Source organism: Colossoma macropomum, unplaced genomic scaffold (assembly GCF_904425465.1).
Source record: "Colossoma macropomum unplaced genomic scaffold, Colossoma_macropomum, whole genome shotgun sequence".
NCBI classification, from domain to species: Eukaryota; Metazoa; Chordata; class Actinopteri; order Characiformes; family Serrasalmidae; genus Colossoma; species Colossoma macropomum.
In genome coordinates, this window is record NW_023495878.1 from 727,336 (window position 1) to 747,480 (window position 20,145).

The window sequence follows — 20,145 nt, forward strand, 5'->3', positions numbered from 1 at the left end:
ACACACACAAGCCAGGATGTTAGGTCCAGAGGTGTCCATCTGAAACATCACGGATGCACAAGACTGAAGCTGCCTTCTTAATCAAAATTTCCGTTTCACCCTAAGTGGTGCAGCAGTTACATTTGTAAGGTGGAACGGAATGTAAATTTGAATATGAAGCCAACTTCAGCTTTGATACACTAAAAAGATGGATTATCGCAGACATGGTTTTACGGAGCTTTGTTTTGTTACTCAGGGCTAGCTGGGAGTTGCTGGGTTTAGCTGGTATTACACACATCTATAATACACTAACAGTATTTATTATGCAACTGCCGATCGTACTTGGCAAACAAACGCATCCACACTCCTCTCGTAAACTGTTAAAAACCTCCTCTACTTACTACTGTTGCTACTTGCAGGAATGCTTACACGCTTCGGATGAGCTTATATATATATGGACAATTATTGTATCTACAGGATATTTTATGTCATTCTAAATCCATTGGCATTAATATGGAGTTGGTCCCCATTTGCAGCTATAACAGATTCCACTCTTCTGGGAAGCTTTCTACAAGATTTTTGAATGTGTCTGTGGGAATTTTTGCCCATTCATCCAGAAGAGCATTTGTGAGGTCAGACACTGATGGGGTTGAGGTCAGAGCTCTGTGTAGGCCAGTCAAGTTCTTCCACACCAAACTCACCCAGCCATGTCATGCTGGAACAGAAAAGGGGCTTCCCCAAACCGTTCCCAAAAAGTTGGATGCATGGGATTGTCCAAAATGTCTTGGTATGCTAAAGCATTAAGATTTCCCTTCTCTGGAACTAAGGGGCCTAAACCAACCCCTGAAAAACAACCCCATAGCATGTCTTAATTATTGCGTTCAATGGGTGTGATATATGCATATATATATATATATATATATATATATATATATATATATATATATATATATATATATATATATATATATATGTACTTTGCAGGAGACAAGAACACAATTACTACCAAGAAATAATAGTTAAACAGTTTTCATGGCTAACCCTAAGTCTGACCCTAAACCACGCCCGAATCTTAACCTCAGTAACAAAAAAAACACAGACACAAAGACACACACACACACACACACACACTAAGCACCAACTTATCAAAACAGATGTTTCCATTGAAATAGAGTGACTCATTTAAAACAGGCAGAGGAAAACTCATTTCAAATCATTTAAAGTAATTTCAGTCTAACCCTACAAACTAACGCGAAAACAAGCCTATTAGCTTAATAGGCATCAGCCTAATAACCTGGCCCACCAAAGCAAAGAGCAGAAGTCTAGAGCAGGTAGATTCTGTGTGGCAGGATCCTCTTAAAGACTCCCCTCTGAGAAGAGCTGAGGGCTATTAGTTTTGCCAAGTGCCCACCACAGCACTGACACAGCTAATAAAAGCCATCCACTGTGAGGGATGAGCGATTTAATGCAGCGGTGTATGTGTGTGCTACAGAGTAGGGGGTAATATAGATCAGCCTATAGAGTTCAGCTCTGTGTTAATGCACAGCAGCAAGTGCTGCTGGGTTCATGTATGGGCCATGGGGAGTGATAGCTATAATGTCAGCAGATACTGCTTTCTCTCTCTCCCTCTTTCTCTGTCTGTCTTTCTCTCTCTCCCTCTCTCTCTCTCTCTCTCTCTCTCTGTCTATGCCTCTCTCTCTGTCTCATTCTCTCTCCTCTCTCCCTTCCTCTCTTTCTGTCTCTCTCTCTCTCTCTCTCTCTTTCTCTCATTCTGTTCCTCTACCTACCTCTCTCTCTCTCTCTCTCTCACTCTTTCTAATCTGTCTTTCCCTGTCTACCTCTTTCTTTTTAGGTGACTTTCTCTTCTCTCTCTCCTTTCTATCCCTCTTTCTTTCTCTCTCTACATCATTCACTTGCTCTCTGTCTCTCTTTCTCCTATCTCTCTTCCCCATACTTTCTTTCCCTCTCTCTTCCTCTCTGTAACTCTCTCTCTCTCAATTTGTTTCACTTCATATTCCCCATTCTCTCTATATCTCTCTTTCTCCTACTTTCTGCCATTCCTTCCTTTGCCTGCCTGCCTGTCTGCCTGTCTCTCTCTCTCTCTCTCTCTCTCTCTCTCTCTCTCTCTCTCTCTCTCTCTCTGGCATATTTATCATATTAATGACCAATGACCTTCCTTCCTTCAGGTCCACACACACACAGATAACTTTATGAGAGAATGCACTCTATATACACTCCACTGAACTACAGACCAAAGTCTATAAAACACAATACATAATCTTCACTACACAAACCAGAGTAGGACAAACACCCACCCACACATGCAAAACATGTAAAACACAACCAGAGCTGTTGCGCTTTCTTTCCTGGACACTTGCAGCTAAATATTTTCTCTCCTTAATCCTGTGGTCCCGAGGCTCTGGGGTTGGCCAGCTTTTGGTTAGCAATTTCTCCAGAATCTTCTGCGATTTTTCTGGGGAATTTCAAACATCTGGCTGGTCCGTTTGATGTGTTTACAGGAAGGGGCTGAACTCTGGCCCACTTCTGCTCGCGCAGTGTGACACAGCCGCAGGAGAATGGACCTTTCGTGGCAAAACAGATAAACAATCTTAACAATCTAATTGGAGGGGAGCTCTAAATTGAGGGCCAGAGAAAATATCTAGCACTTCAGAGCAGTATTGAACAGAACAACAGAGAGAGCGGAGAGATCCAGCTCTTCTCAAGCAAGTTGAGAGGATGAGTGTTTCTATGCCTCACACATACACATGCTCAGTATGGCACGGGAGGGATGCTGGAGGGGATGTGATGCAGGCTGCATCATATTAAATACTCCTCTCTTAATAATGGGCAGTCTGACTCACCATGACCATTCATCTTACTCCTCTGTGTGTGCGCGTATGTTTTTGTTTTGGGATCTCATACATAATATTTGCACAGTTCCTTATCAGAGGAAGAAATGCGATGCCGTCTCTGTGATATTTCCGCAAACGAGTCCCACGCTCGCTGAGCCTTGCGGAGAATTCACCCGGCTCCTGGGAATTCCAGTATTTTTCTGATTAGAAGATACTTTGTCAAAAGCAGCACTGCAGCATTTCAGTCTTCCTCTCCTTGCTCTTGCAAGTCTCATCTTACTCGGCATGACCACATGACTTACTCAACGCCGACCACAGGTAACCTTCCACTGCCCGCCTACACCCATTAAACAAAAGACCCACATCAATAGCTCACTGCCATCAGAGCACAGTGCTACTATAAAACCATACCAGCACCAACACAAACCAGCACCAGACATATGATGTAACACTAAACTATTATTAGTAATTTCTTGGAAAAGAGCACTGCTTGAGTTAAGCCCTTAAAGTGCCCCTTTGGATGATTCAATTCCACAAGACTTCTTATTCAGTAACTGCTATGATCTACAAATACAAACAGCACAGTTTTCACAGCAGCTGTTGCAAGGCTGGACAAGTTTAACATAGGATAAAATATCCCATTCAATCCAATGAGAAATCATAACAATCCTTGTTTAGAGTCCCCACATAACATTAAGTTGCTGGTTTAAAATGCTATGTTACCAAACTGGGCTATGTTGCTGTAGCAAATGAACACCAGGGCTGCAATTAACAACAATGTCCATAATTAAATGTGATCTATCAACTACTTTTTTTCAATTAAGCGATCAATTTAATGATTGTGCTCCTGTTTTAGTGAGAAATAAAGTCTCCAAACTGTCTAATTTGTCTTTTCAACCTATCACCTTTCCTGTTTCCTCAGTTCTAGACTGTAATCATTTATCTTTTTCCATTTTTGTCATTGTTTATATCATTCTGAGTGGGGCGTGTCTTAAATGCCTGGGAAACATCTGATACATCATGAGCTAAAGCTTTCTGCCTTAAACACTGTGGCTGACATGAACACTATCACTGCCATGTTGTGAGATATTATGACTACATATTTTACCAATTTTGCAACGTCATTGTCCCAAAAGAATCTAAAACATATGCCGTTAGTTTGGAGCCTCATGATTTCATTGTTGAATTGCTCCCTCAGTATGGCATTAGCTTCACAAAGCTGGACTTAACATCACTGGAATGTTTCTCTCTTTCACAAAATGTTCTATTTTCCAATTCTTCCAGCTTAATGTTACTTTTACTGCACTGACATTAGCCACTTAGGCTAGTAAGCAGTGCTGTGTTAGTTACTTGAAAAAGGTAATCCATTACAACTAATTACTTCTCTGAAATGTACTGAGATTACGTTACTTATTACCTTCTGGAAAGAGTAATCTCAGTACTAATTACTTTTACATTACTCTCTAAAACCCACTTGAGCTGACTGAACAAAAGTTATTCAGAAAGAAAGCCAACTACAGTAAAGACTGCTTAAAAGACATGTCTGTCTGCCTTTAACAAGACCCAGCCAGTTATGCTGATTAAAATTATGAGAAGCTGAAAACCGAGAAACTAGCCGGTAGTAACAGCTCTAAACTAGCTGCCTCAAAATAAAATTTGCATGTAAATTATATACATTGACAGAGAAGGATAATATATTTAGAGATAATTTATGATTTAAATGCTCAGCTGCACAACAAAAAAGGACAAACTACACCAAATTTATCCTAACAGTAGCTGTTTACATGCAAAGATTTTTGCCAATCCGATTGAATTCCAAGTATAGATAAAGTCTGAGGTGTTTATATGCACTCTATTTAACAGTCTGATGGAAAATCTGTTTACATGTGCACTGAAGGTAATCCAACCAAAATTACGTGCATGAGTAGAGTACCACTTAGTGCAGGCGTTACCATGACAACGAGCATCATGAGTCCAGTCAGAGTGAGACGAGCAGCAGTGAGCAGCGCTTGTGTTTTTAACTGCTTTAAAATTTTGCCAGATGAGCTTCACATATACGTATTAAGAAAGTGGCGAGAGGAAGACGTCGTGTTCTGAGACACATAAGCTGGACGCCTGTCCCACTGCCGTCTTTTAAAGCTTAGAGCATAAACTTCGTCTCCTCTGCAGACCTGTTTCTGCTCCCGCCATGCTGAACGTTATAAACTTTCACATGCACAGAATGTACTCAAACTTTTCCGATTTTCAAACTTTGAGATTTTTGTTCTTTAAAGCTTGTCTAAACTCTCAACAGTTGCTAGAACGTATCTGTGGAGGGAGCACGGCTAGATCAATAGTTCAGTATCTACTGTGGAACTAATCTGTAAGCAGTAAAGAAAGTGAGCCACATACAGGCCCTTGCTGTTTAAAGGGTTAAAGACTGCTGGAAGTCTGTGGAAGCGGAGGTGCTATATGACTCTAAATGACTCATCTATAGCTGCCAGCCAGAGACCCCCGACCTCCTCCCCCCTGCCCCAAAGCAACGAGCATTCTGTTTGGCCTTCTGCACCTGGTTCTCTCTCCAAAGATCAGCCCCCATTTGCTTTTCATTTCGGTACGGTAGCTTAGAGCCTCACTTCCTCTGAGTCAAGCGACAAGCAGCCCTTAAATCACTCCGCCTGTCAAGGCGCCAACCTCTGGTGATGATTAATGGTCAAAAAAGAGTGAAAAAAGGAGCCACAGTTTCCTGCGTGCAGAAGGCATCCTTGTCGCTTTGACGGCCTGCGGATGGGCCGCGTTACGCTGCGGCCTTCCAGCTAACCGCGAGGGCGACTCATATAGGAGAAATCCCTCAGCTCTCAACTCTCTGGCCCCGGGCCAGGATGACTTCCCAAAAACCGAAACGGCTGAGGAAAAAAAAAGAAAGAAAGGACTTACAGTAAACACCCCTCTCCTTCCTGGAATTACCAGGAGCTGGATGACTGTACCGAACAATAATAAACTCTTAGAAGTTAGTGGACTAGCACTGCGGAGGGACGCTGGGTGAGGAATCAAAGCAGTATCAAAGAACACCAACTTCAAAGCCTGCGCTTCCATAATCTTGTGTGTTGATATGTGTCAGCACACCTACTCACCTACGTTGTAGTGGGTGTGTTTAATGGTTAATGGAGCCTTTTATTGCTCCATTCAGGGAATTTCAAACTGAAATACAGTACCTTTAAGGAAGAAGAGAGGCTCATGAAATTTAGAGCCAGGCAAATTTACTCAAAATCCCCCTTTAACTCCTTAAAATCCCAGTCTTACTACATACTAAGGCTTATTATTCAGTAACTACAGGGACTTCAATGCAAACTGGTTGAGTTAAAACCCTGGCAACGTAAGGTGTTAACCTCACATTCAGCCAAACCAAAAATTTAGCTCTGTAACGTAAAATTTAGCCTATATTTGAACTTCCATAACACAGACAATACAGATCTATATCTCAGATATATTTTTTGATGAAGTGTAAAATCCTACCCATTATGTTGTACACTATACATACACCTACATTTTGGGGGCGCCCAAAATTTGCATGTGTACTTTAAATACGTCTACATGCATCATAATCATTAAAACAGAGATGCTTAACGTCTACATGTGTCACAGTCAAAACAAAAACAATAACCCAAATGCTTATTGCTTTATGTTTAAAGCAATTACAAAGTACATTAAATTACATTCAAAGTAAAGTATGTTTTTTCCTTCTCCTGTAAAGTTACCATTTTGGAGATACGAGGTTTTGCTCCAACACCAGCAATGTTCTGTGGTCCATGTGCCAAAATCAAACGTCCTACTTTGATAAATTATTTTATGGCTTGTCTTTCAATATCAGCTACAGCGCTGTTATGCTGCTATAAGAACAGAAAAGCTTTAAATTCCCTCATACCATCATAAAAACGTGTTCCCACCAGAGGCAAATTAAACCACGGTTCATTTGTTTAGAGTACAAGTGGTGTGTTCACACCTGTCTAAACGAACCAAACTAAATAAAAAGACTGGTCCGTGCCTAATGAGGTAGGAGTGCAAGCACCCTTGGATAGAAACAGAAACCCGAAAAGGAAAAGCCTACTATCTGACCATGAATCATGCATGTGCAGTTGAGTATTAATGACCTAATAGAGCTCCACTCTGCCCAAAATCTTCACACTGTGAGAACCTGATGAGCTACATGCTCTGGCCAAAAGCTCATGGAAGCAGAATGTGAGAGGTGTGCATTGAACAGCCATGATGCTGCAGAACAAGATGATTATGTAATGTGCACTTAAAACAGCTCCACACACCTGAATAGAAGGCCAAAGGACTGAAACCGCAACTTTCCAAATACGCTCTCCAGCTCTGCATCGCGCGGTTACATTCCACTGTGAATCAATGCGCTGCGTCTTCCGTGCATTAGAGCGATGAGTCCCCTGCGATGTCTAATTGTCTTCCCACCTCTCTGCCCCTCCCCACCGTGATTAGCTCCTCCTAAACACTCTGTGGCACCACGCCAACTCCCATCTCTCTGACGTCTTACTTCAGTAACTTTACAGTCCTCCTGCATTACCACAGGAGCGTACGCCGCCTTTAAAATCAATATCTGTACCAAACGGATCCTGTACGTCTCCCTCTGCCAATAAATCAATGCGTGAGCTCATTTAGTAACCGGACACTCTACAACACGCTGAACGCGGCCTGGACTACTGCAATTTACATCTCACAGACCACGTTTACAGCTAACTTAGCGCTGTGACACTGAACCACCTGCACTATCTCGAGAGAGAGAGAGAGAGACAGAGCGAGGGGGGGGGAGAGAGAGAGAGAGAGAGAGACAGAGAGAGAAAGAGAGGGAGAGAAAGATGGACAAGGTGAGGGAGAGAAAGAGAGAAGAAGAAGGAGAGGGGGAGAAGGAGAGGTAGGGAGAGAGAGGCAGATAGAGACAGAAAAGGAAGAGAGATACAGAAGTAGAGAAAGAAAGAGCTAGACAAATAGACAGATAGATAGATACATAGATAGATAGATAGATAGATAGATAGATAGATAGATCAGGGGGGAGAGGGAGACAGGGAAAGAGGAAGAGAGAAAAAAAGAGACAGAAATAGAACGAGACAGTCACGCTCACTTCATTGTCCAGTGAAATGTAATTATGAATATTACATGAATGTTATATGAAAGCTATATGAATGTTATATGAATGCTATATGAATTTTAGATGCCATATGAATGTTAAATGAACGTTATCTAAATGTCTCTTTTATATTTTTAAATATTACTTTTTCACAGCACAGTCTCATCAGCTCTGACTGTGGAGTGTCTAACACTGAGGTCTGGTCACACTCGCCTTCAGACAGAGGAACTTAGGAAATCCTCAAATGAGAACAACATTTGGTAATTCAGGCATATTTACAGCTGAACTACAGAACACAATCAGAACACAGCGCCGTGCAGCCAGGCCTGATCAGTCTAATTCTGAAAACAATGATGTCATGGTTTGGTGCTGCTGTGCTGGTCCTCAGGGAAACTCGAAACAAACCAAACCCGTTCCTGACCTAACTACTGCAAACACTAAAGGGTGAGCCAAATCTCATTCTCATACAAACACACATCAGTCTACGTGCCTTCAGACACACACTGAACCAGTCAAGCAAATATAGCGTTCACAATCGCACATCGTTCAAAGAACCAGAGAAAGCAGAGCAGAGAAATTCTGTCAAAAGTGCAGATGCTAAGTTCTTAATTCAGCTTAAAGTAGTTTTAGCTCCGCCCACTCTCATTGAAGCTATAAAGAGTGTTTTAGCCTGCAGAACTTTTTGAATGTGGCATAATATAGGGCAGCCAATCAGAACAGAGATATTTTACATGTAGCAGTTTGAAAGGCACGGTTAAAAAAACAGCCAATTTAATTCTCAGGAATAAAGAATACATAAACACAAACAAAAAGACAGCCTCTTTAAACAGCACAGCAAAACAACAACAATACATCTAGACATCAAAGAGGTGAAAGAGAATTGTATTGATTGTGTTAAATTTCTATGTAATTAAAGCACTAAGATGTAAACATTTAGGGCTGGGTTTCCTGAAAGCATCTCAGCACAAAGACAATTTTTTAAATGGTAGAGCGAGCATCACACTGAACACTCTCTCTACCAGTTAAGATAATCTTAACACTAAGATGCTTTGGGGAAACTGGGTTCAAAAGTGGTTTGATATGAAATACATCATTCCAAAAAATAGTCAGAAGAGTTGAATGTCTCTAAAAACTACACCATAGACAGTTATAACATGAAATGGTTACACAGTGGCATCCAAAAGTTTGGGCACCCCTGGTCAAAATTTCTGTTACTGTGAATAGCTAAGCGAATAAAAGATGACCTGACTTCAAAAAGACACAAAGATGACACATGCTTCAATATTTTCAACACTTTTTTATTTCCATCTTTTACAGTTTCAAAATAACAAAAAAGGAAGAGCCTGTAGCAACAGTTTGGACAGTGTGCGTAGTCAGTGCTTAGTAACACCCCTTTGGCAAGTATCACAGCTTGTAAACACTTTTTTGTGTTCTTATGTGTGGAATTTCACCCAATCTTCCTTGCAAAGTCTTCTAGTTCTGTGAGATTCTTGGGCTGTCTTGCATGTCCTGATATTTTAAGGTCTATCAACAGATTTTAGGTGATGTTTAGGTTGGAGGACTGCAAGGGCCATGGCAAAACCTTCAACTCGAGCCTCTTGAGGTAGTCCAGTGTGGATTTTGAGGTGTGTTTAGGATCATTATCCTGTTGTAGAAGCTATTCTCTTTTCATCTTCAGCTTTTTTATAGACGATGTCATGTTTGCTTTCAAAATATGCTGGTATTTAATTGAATCCATTCTTCCTCTACCAGTGAAATGTACCCCTTGCCACTGGCTGCAACACCAGCCCAAAGCATGATCGACCCACCCCCTGTGCTTAACAGTGGGAGAGGTGTTTTTTTCATGAAATTCTGCACCCCTTTTCTCCGAACATACTTTTGCTCATTACAGCAAAAAACTCCTATTTTAACTTAAGTCAGTCCACACGACTTGTTTCCAAAATGCGCCAGGCTTGTTTCGATGTTCCTTTGCAAACCTCTGATGCTAAATGTTGTGGTGAGGATGCAGGAAAGGTTTTCTTCTGATGACTCTTCCATGAAGGTCATATTTGTGCAGGTGTCGCTGCACAGCAGAGCAGTGCACCACCACTCCAGAGTCTGCTAAATATTCCTGAAGGTCTTTTGCAGTGAAACAGCGGTTTTGCTTTGCCTTTCTGGCAGTCCTATGAGCAGTTCTCTCTGAAAGTTTTCTTGGTCTTCCAGACCTCAACTTGACCTCATAACTCTTCCTGTTAACTGCCATTTCTCAATTACATTACGGACTGAGGAAATGGCTATCTGAAAACGCTTATCTATCTTCTCTTAGCCTTCTCTTGCTTTGTGGGCATCAATTATTTTAACTTTTAGAGTGCTTAGAGGATTCCATGGCTGCTGATTGTTGGGACAAGGTTTGAGGAGTCTTTATAAAGCTTTGAAATTTGACCATCACCTGGTCTTTCCTAGCAATGACGGTGAACAAGCCATAGCCCTTACAAGCTAATTATGGTCTGTCACCTTGGCAAAAGTTACCTGAGAGCCTCAATCTCTTGGTTTGCCCAACTTTTTGCATGGTGCTCCTTTCTTTTATTCATTCTAATACTGTACAAAAAGAAAGTAAGACACTAATCTTGCTTCTATCTACTCACTGATCCACAGTAAAGGAAATTGTGTGCAACCTGATATCTGAGACATTGTTTTATGGTAGTTTCACAATATATTTTTTAAACCCATTCATGGTGAAGTGGTACATGTAGGGCATTGAAAGGCAAATATATATTTTTGTCAGATTTACCCGAACCAACACTGGATATAAAAACTCAAAAGGCATGAGTAGGTTCACTAGTTGCTTTGGATAGCAAATAAAATGGCTATGCTTGTGTTGTAGACATCACGACTCCTGGTTCCTATCACCACCACTATAAAGACGTTTGAGTCAGTACGCTTCTCTACAATGAACCATTTCACATCAAACCACTCTGAATGATTCTGTTTACATCTCAACGACTAAATTACAGAGTTTTTTCATAAAAATTGATGGAATTCCTCCTTAACAACTAGGTCTACAAGCAACTACAATGTTCTAATTGTACTCAAGCTAAGTAACCATCAACTCACCCAGTTGCCTCCCACCGCAGCTCTACGGTGTCTGACATCAACACTACAAACACACATACACAAGGCCATGTGAAGCTGAGTTCCAGTCCATTGACTATTCCTGTGCGTAGTGATGTCGTCATGGCTTGTCACGTCCTGCCGGCTGGTGTGAGAACACTCCATTAAATCCGTCCAGTGTTACTCAATAGCTCGCCGCCCTCCACAAAACATGTTTTTCCCTAGTCTTCCCAGGGGCTCCATTTGTCTGCACAACAAGAGAGCACGCATACCTAAAACACACACACACACACAAACACACACCCACAAGCACACTGGCGAAAGGGAGGTGTGGTTCACACACAAAATTTTACGTCAGAGAGAGTGCCCTCATTTTATCCTGTCTCTGTGTTTCTCTCTCTCCTGCTGGCCCTCAATTCCCTCGCTCACTGTTTTCCTCTTCTCCTCTTTCATGACTATTCCTATTTTTATCGCTCCCTCTATCTCTCTCTCTCATACATCACACACTAACAAGCCTGCACACATATACTCGCAGCCTGAGCAGGTAAACTGCGCAGCACAAAGTACTGAAACTGTAAAGCAGCAGTGTGGTGTTAGCCTGAGCTGGCCAGATTCGGTTACCTTCCGTTTGACGTACTTTCAGCTCTCAGTTTCACACAGATGTAAGTACGTACGCACACAGGCTCTCAATCTGGACTCAAAATCACAGAATAATAACACGTACTCATAAACCATAAAGCCCCCAGCACTATGCGCACATACCTCAAATGGGACCTGATCTCATACCGACTGCCTTTGGTTCGACTTCGGTGATCCGTTCACCTCTATGCGTCCGAATGCGGATCCTGCTGAGACCTCTCCGTACGCTCCTGCGTGGCTCGGTCGGTCACTCGTTTACCATCGGCCCCTGCAAAGCACCTGCATCTGGAGCGCCAATTACGCTCTGCTGAGAGAGAGAGAGAGAGTGAGAGAGGGAGTGTGAGTGAGAGAGGGAGTGTGAGTGAGTGCACTTGAGGATCTCTTTCTAAAACTGGGTGTGTCCATCTAAGCCCTCCTGAAGGTTCACATTCAAACACATGCAGTCATAAAAAAAGAGAAAAGGAAGCACACACCCATGAAAGAGAATTAGAGAAATATGGCACCGTTGAGGAGAGAGCAAGAGACACTGAGAAAGGGAGAGAGCGAGAGAGAGAGAATTACTCCGACTCCACCCTCTCACCCTCCTTGGCACTTTCTTACTCTCTCGCTCTCTCTCACTCTCTCTCTCACTGTCTCACACACACACACACACACACACACACACACACACACACACACACACAGCTCCACCATTCTCCCAGCGTGAACACGAACATTAACAGGTCTTTATACTCGCAGCGTTGTGTTAGTGTGCGGTTCACTGTAGAATCACCAGCGTCAAACTCGCTCTTATAGTGTTCGTTTTTATCCAAGTGGACATAAATCGACTCCATTTCACTTAAAACACTGATGATTTTACAAAACACTTTGCAGAAAATACACTACATGGCCAAAGGTACATGGACACCCTTCCTAAACAGAGTTCAGGTGTTTCAGCCACAGTCATTGCTAACAGGTGTATAAAACAGCCACAAAATCTCCATAGACAAACACTGGTGGTAGAATGGATTGTACTAAAGAACTCAATGACCTTAAACGTGGCACAGTCATAGGATGCCACCTTACCCACAAGTCAGTTTGTGAATGTTGCTGCCTTGCTAGATCAGCCCTGGTCAACTATAAGTGCTACTGTTGTGAAACAGAAGCATCTAGGAGCCACAACAGCTCCGCCGCTAAGCAGTAGACCCCTCAAACCCACATAGTGGGGTCATAAAGCATGTAGTGTGTAAAAATCGCCCATCCTCTCTGTTTCATTACTTCATACAGAGTTCCAGTATACCTCTGGAAGCAACATCAGCTCAAGGACTTTCAATGGCCAGGCAGCTGCACACAAGCCTAAGATCACTATGTGTTGCATTGCAGAAATGTGTTCTCTTGAGTGATGAATCACGCTTCACTATCTGGCAGTCTGATGGATGAATCTGGCTTTGGTAGATGCCAGGAGAACACTACCTACCAGACTGCATAGTGCCAAGATGTTTGGTGGAGGAGGGATAATTGTCTGGGGCTGTTTTTGAGGGTTTGGGCTCGGCTTTTTAGTTCCAGTGAGGGATAATATTAATGCTACTGCATACAAAGACATTTTATCAACTCCACACTAATGCCCATGCTTTTTCAATGGGATATCCAACAAGCTAATATAGGTGGGATTTGATTGGATTTCAACAAAGAAAATGATTCAGCCCTGTGGCTACCGTCTGAGAGCTTCATTGCAGTCCATACACATTCAGACTCTCCCCCGCTGCCCATCCGGCCCCTTTTGGCTCGGGTGCCTCCTGTATGCCAGTGAAGGAGCTCAGTGGTGTTTAAATGTCGAGTCGCTCACACACTGCCCTAACAGCAAGCCCGCTTACAGTTACTGTAGTGCCAAGGCCTGTTGCCTTGGAGACCTGGGAGGAGAGGAAGTGTAGCTCACCCCTCATGCCTGGGTGACCCTGTCCTGACCGAGCAAACACACACACACACACCTCTGATAGGGCGGAATGGAACTCCCCTTCCAACTTCCACTATCTCTGTTTATCTCTCTCTCTCTCTCTCTCTCTCTCCCTCTCTCTCTCTCTCTGTCTCCCTCCACATTAAACTTTATTAGACTCTATATGACTAAGGCAGTAAGTCTCTGACTATGTCCAAAACTATGAATTACTCACTATATATTATACAGTACTGTGCAAAATCAGAGACCACCCTCCATTTGTTTAACTTCTAGTAAAAATGGCCACTACAAGTTATTAATTTTTCAGCGTCAGGGAAAATAAGCAGAAAACATATATTCATATACAAATGTAAAAGATATGTGCAGCATCTGCTCATTGGCTTCTATTATAAGCATGAGTCAACAGGTTTTCCACTGTCTACGAAAAAGCATCTCAGTTATTGTCCGCAGTAATCGACTGTACTTTACAGATGTGGCCAACAGCGATTCTGGAGTATTCCTTTAAGATAAATAACGAAACTTTGGGTTAAATTACGCTAGGCTTCAGAACTAGATGCTCTCTTCAAGCCTGGAGGCTGACCACATTTGGCCCTGACCTAAAAGATTCCAGGAGTGCTGACATCATCATCCAGCGTCGCGGTTCCAGTCTCATTAGTGCTGGCTGTGATTAAAGCATGTGGTGACGCTGAGTGATGAGGAAGCAGGTTGCTAACGCGCTAACGAGGGTGAACTTTCCAGAACCCCAATGAATCAGCAGCTCTGGAGACAGAATAAGGCCCAACAACTGCATACACCAGAAGATCCTATGGGACCCAGTGCAAACGAAAATGAATGGTCCCCCCCACCATACAAATTACAGAATGAAAAACAGACATTGTCATTTGCTAGTTCTCACTATTGCTATGTCTCAAAGATGGTGATGTTCTCAAGGCATCTAACAAGCTACTCCACCCACTAGCATCTAGCATGCCTCTAGCATCTCACAAGCTAACTGGTAAGGTATGTTAAGAAATAGGATCTTACTGAGAGTCATGGGTGGCCTATTGTATCTGTATCTATATTAGGCATCAAATAAAGACTTTAATAAAGGTTATGTTCACCACACCCACCACTCACACAAACATACACAGTCATTCCTGAAGCTTAGGTGTGGGCACACCACAAACAAACAAAACACAAACAAGACCAAACCCATCACCAGAACATGGCGATGAAACCACAGGAACGAGCTGGCATTTGACCTGCCACTTTTCAAAGTATAGGGGTGACGCCCCACCACTTTTTCACTGAGTTCAGGATCCTTACATTGCAAGTCTCTGGTGACTTATAGGCACAAACAGACAAACTCAGCAGCAGAACAATCAAATTTCAGCTGGTGTATTGGGACATTTCCCGAACAACGATCACAAATCCAGTAAAATGTTTTTTACTGTGATACACAAACTAATGTACTTGGTCACAGTTTATGTTCCGCACTGTGTGAAATTTATTAAAAGTCAGTTTCAATAGGGTTTTTACCTTGCGGCTTTCCCAAAAAGCCAACTGGCTTTTTTAGTGAAGGGCAGGACTTCTCACATAGTGACAGGTGCCATTTTGAACATTACAAGGTATCCCATTCATTACTGAATCACTGAACTGTCTCCTCCTCCTTTATAATGTAAGGATTTGGAATCCAGTGAACCCGCAGAATCAAAATAAACACTGTCACTATTTATGAATAGCTTTATTGGAACAGATTGTGTTACAGCCATGACATATGTCGTTTTCCTTAGTCAGTAAGTGACCTAGTTGTCATTTGTCAGTCAGCAAAGTTTGTGATTCACTCAGTCAGCCGCAGTTGCATTTTTTTTTAAGGACCAATATTTTGGCCCCACCACTTTAGGCGCTGTAGCTCCACCCCTGGTGGGATGTGTCTTTAAGAAAAGGAAAGAGAGATAGATTGGAGAGAGATTAGCACAGAATCTCCACATAATTGCTCCATTCAGAGAAATCTGCTGTAAACATATTTGTTTATTTACAGCCTCTGGTCAACAGCAACATGCACTGCGGTCAAACTCTGCCGCTTACAACATGAAATGAAACCCTCCTTATCCGACTATCAAGAACCTACAGTGTACAGCTGCTCTGTAAATATTTGATTTCAACAGAAGCTTATCATCCATTACATGTAAGCATGTACGACAGTGTGTATTACTTACAGTGCCCTTATCTGCTGCATGTGCCATTGACTAATCAACTACTAAAGATGCCGATACCAGGTCTCAGTATCAGGCTGATATCAGAAGAAAATGCTGGTCTGATATTGGATGACAAAAAAGAATGAATCTGATCCAATCCTGTAAACCTTGAAACAGCCCTCACTCACACTGTGATGTGCTGTTATTACTCATGTATTTCTTACTGTGGGGTAGCAGACTGTTTGAATAGTTTGAGCATGATGGCCTGCTTTTAGATACTCTTTAGATCTTATGGAGACAGTTTGGCGAAAAATCTAATTTACAGAACTGCCCACTTTCCCCTGGTGTAGTTGATCAGGCAAGACAAGTTTGGTGTCCAAGTTTAGTGTTTGCTTCTTTTGTTTAAAGCTGGAGCTTTGAGGCCAACACTGCTGACAAACACTAGAAGTCAATAGTCACCCAAATCTTTTCTGTGAATACATCTCCAAAACTTTGTCTCAATCTGTCGAAACCACAACCAGGTCTTTACTAAGTTTGTACAGACTTGCTGATGTGGTTTAGTACACAGTATGACTTACTGTGTAATATAAAACAACCATAAATAGCTGTATGGGGAAGTTCTATTTTATAGTTTACAGTAAATCATACTGTGCTCTAAACCACATCAACAAGTCTGTGCAATCATAATGAAGACCTGGATGCGCTTCAAGCCAGTTGAAAGAAGTTTTGGTGGATGTTTTTATAGAAAAAAGATTTGGGGGGGGCTGTACTAGAATGAGCGTCCTGTTCTTTTAACCAAAATGTAAATCATACCATGAAATGTGGAAGAAGGCTGCAGAGTAGTAGACTCTGTAACACTTTGTAATACTTCTTTGTTGATTGGCATATTTATTATTATTATAGCTTTTTAAGAACTCTGAGACTAATTCATGCCTATTTTCCTAGATGTGCTTTAAAAAATGTTGCTGTTTTGTTTGTTGTGCCGGATTAATATGATATTATCCTGTGCATACCAATTACAGTGAAAACAAAAAAAGTTTAAATCACAAAAGAAAAAAACATTGTCAGCAATGTTAGCGTATAGCTTCAGTTTAAAACTAAAGAAGCAAAATTTGGCCAATTTACTTCATCTGAGTTAGATAAAAAATTGTCTGAATCTGACTTTTTACCAAATCACCCCTTTAAGTGAAATACGTCAGTCAAAAATAGATCATTAAAAAGCTTGATTGGATCGGTATTGGCCAATACCCCAGGTTCAATATCTGTATCAGAAAAGGAAAAGTGGTATCATGCCATCTCTATCAACTACACAACATTCAGAAAGTGTTAGCTACAGATACCAACATACCTACACCTGCACACACAGCCTTATTACAGCCTGAACCAGCTCAGATGAAAACGTAACACTCACTCAGTCAGATCTCTCGGCCGGTGCAGCTGTCCACGCTGATGGCCTCCAGCAACTTCTGAGCGGGAGAGTTAAATACAGGGAGACAGAGAGAGTGAAAGAGCGCCAGTGAGCTCCGGAATGACCCAACAGCTCTTTCTCCAGCAGCGTACTGAGCGGAATGATCTGAGCAGCCTCTCCTGCATCTGCCTGAGTGCGTGTTGAGTAACACAGTCACATACGACACATCCAGTCAACCCATGCCTTCCAAATGACTCAACCACTAAGCAATCTCATTTCACTTTCTCTTTCTCTCCCCTGCACCCCCTCACATTTTCCCCCCTTTGCTCTTTCAGTAAACAATTTAACTCTGAGTCATCAGTAGCTGCACTTCACTTCTGTCACCACCAGGGCGCACTCGTCCCTCAAACCACACCAGTCAGGTGCTTCGCGGTCGTGTGGACAGACGCCGCTCATGGGTTTGTGTGTGGAGAGCGAGGGAGGGCCAGTGGGAGTGGACGCACTACGACAGAGTGAAAATCAAAAACAACATGTCACTGCAACAGATGTTTCAGACAGATTTTTTCTTCTGTGTTGGAAGCTCCAAACGTATAATCATCTGGAAAGGAAGTGGGAGACTTTTGCCCAAACTAGTCGTAAGATAAACACTTACTGCTTCGGTAAAACCAAATGGACTGCAGCTCACATATCTCTCTCTCTCTCTTAAACACACACAATTACACACACTAGTCTGTATTACTGCCTTTGTGGGGTCTTTCCGTTGACCTCTGTATTACTGTAGCTAAAAGCTAAACTAACACTAACTATGATTTCAGTCACTAAAAGAAATTCTTTATGCTCCTTCTTTTCAGAATAATAATCTAACTTTTAGTAAAAACACATTTTCCAAATGAGGACCTGATAAGGGTCCCCACAATGTCACCCACTTTTATGTTTTCCATCAATCTGGCAACCTTTAGTCCCCACAATGAGATAAATACATGAAGATACATAAAGACCAACTCTGCTACTGCTGGAAAGGATCACACACACATATACAGAGATTTCTAAGAGTATGTCAGCGCTAGGCTAACACTGGTGCGCAAAAGCATCTTTTGGCTGACCTACATTAAAGGGAAATCCCATCTATTTTCCAAGATTTCTGCCTAATTAAGTCATTAAGATGTAAGCAAAGTCAGAGTGGTTTGATGTGAAATGTGCCATTTTAGAGAAACTTAGCAGAATTGTTCACAGTGGTGCTGATAGGAATTCCCTAATGGTGGAACTCCCCTTTAAACATGGGCATTTGAACCTTGTAACATTCCATATTTTTATGTGAAGCTCATAAGAGACAACATATATTTTACTTTGCATTTTGCACTTGTACAGTAAAGAATCCTGACAGTATGACATCTGCAAGTTTTCACAGACAGTGATGTATTCTGGACTTCCAGATGCATAGTGTGACTATTTTTTTTTTTTTATCAAGCAACTGATCTCATCCATTGTTTATCCAAATGTGATTGGTTACTTCCACTGACGATTATGCTGGTAATCAATGTGTAAAGCCTTCTGTTCAGTTCCTTAAGGCCTAACCAAAGGGAGAGCTGGCTTACCTGAATCTACTTACATAACTAAAAAAGCCCTGCTTGGACAATTTTTGTCAGTTTCAAGATCTTAAAGCTTTTGTTTCCAGTTACAACTGAAATAAGAGTCGTACAAAATACTTGCAGAGTTTAAATACAACAAACATGACAATTCTCTTAAATACAAAGTAACTAGCCACGTATTTTTAGTTCACAGAAATCATTAGACCCTCTGTGAAGGTCTAAAGGTCTTGGGTGTTCCCCACTGTATACAGTACAAACAAAACATGAAGAAATAAGTTAGTTGACAAGCAACACAGTCTTTCGATTGACCATACTGATGTAGCAAAAAGCATTTTGCACATTTAAATACCTGTTTAATGGAACAATGGCAGGTATCTTTAACCTATCGCTCTCTTTGAGGTTGCACGTGAAGGGAAATTCCACATACACACACTCATCTTCACCACCAAATAGATTGGATTTCCGCAGATTGGCAACTGTGGCAGGTGCTTCTGCAAGTCACAGGTCAGGAATCCAGTGGCAGACCTCACACACACACACACACACACACACATACACACACACACTCAGATACACTATGGCAGACGGGATTGGCTCTGGCGCCGCAGAGGAGCAACTCATGCTGTGGTCATGTGACTCAGCTCACAGGAACGTGATGGTCAGTCACTGTGGAGTCTGTATGTGTGAACGTCCTTCTCTGCCCACTGACCCTTTACCCAGTTATTCCCTCCTGATTCACAACCCTCTGTCTCACTCTCGTTCTCTCTCACTCTCTCTCTTGTTTGTCATTCACACATTCACAGCCCAGACCCCCTCCAGCTGCGCTGAGTGTAGGAATTCATCAGCAGGACACACTTTCCTTCCTCTCATCCCTTCCTCCGTCCATCCATCTGTCTATTCTCCTGACTTCCCCAGCAGCAGACCTCAGGCTGTGGGGAAGTGTACTGGAGTACTTGGTTAACTGCTTGAGGTGAGTATTTAAATACTGATATCACTACTTCAGTATTTGTTGCATTTCATCGCAGGAAGACAGAGAAAAAGAACAATTCAGTGGAACCCAGAGGCTTTGCTTGTATTTGAGATATTATGCTATATTATACTTGCTTCTCCAAAACACGAGTTTCTGAATGTGAGCATGTTGCCAACGATGCATTGTTAAGGATCTGACAGACTCTAGCTGATGATAGCTAGGACCAGAAAGAGAGACAATATTTCTCTGGTAAGAAACATGTTGGGAGGAGAAAAGTCCTCATGTCAAAGACAGCAAGTCCTCATCAGTTTCTAACCTGACACTTGTAAGCTCTGTTGTTCATTAGCTCATCTGAAGAGGCAGCCTTCGTTACTCATTCAACACGA

General features: G+C 42.0%; 1 protein-coding gene across 1 annotated transcript in view; it reads right to left on the bottom strand.

The window, feature by feature from the left end:
- Positions 1-20,145, bottom strand: part of LOC118803258 — a 54,901-nt gene that overhangs the window by 20,749 nt on the left and 14,007 nt on the right. The window contains exon 2 of the mRNA XM_036563828.1: positions 11,047-11,989. The gene's annotated coding sequence lies outside the window, so the exon portion shown is untranslated. The remainder of the gene's footprint in view (positions 1-11,046; positions 11,990-20,145) is intronic.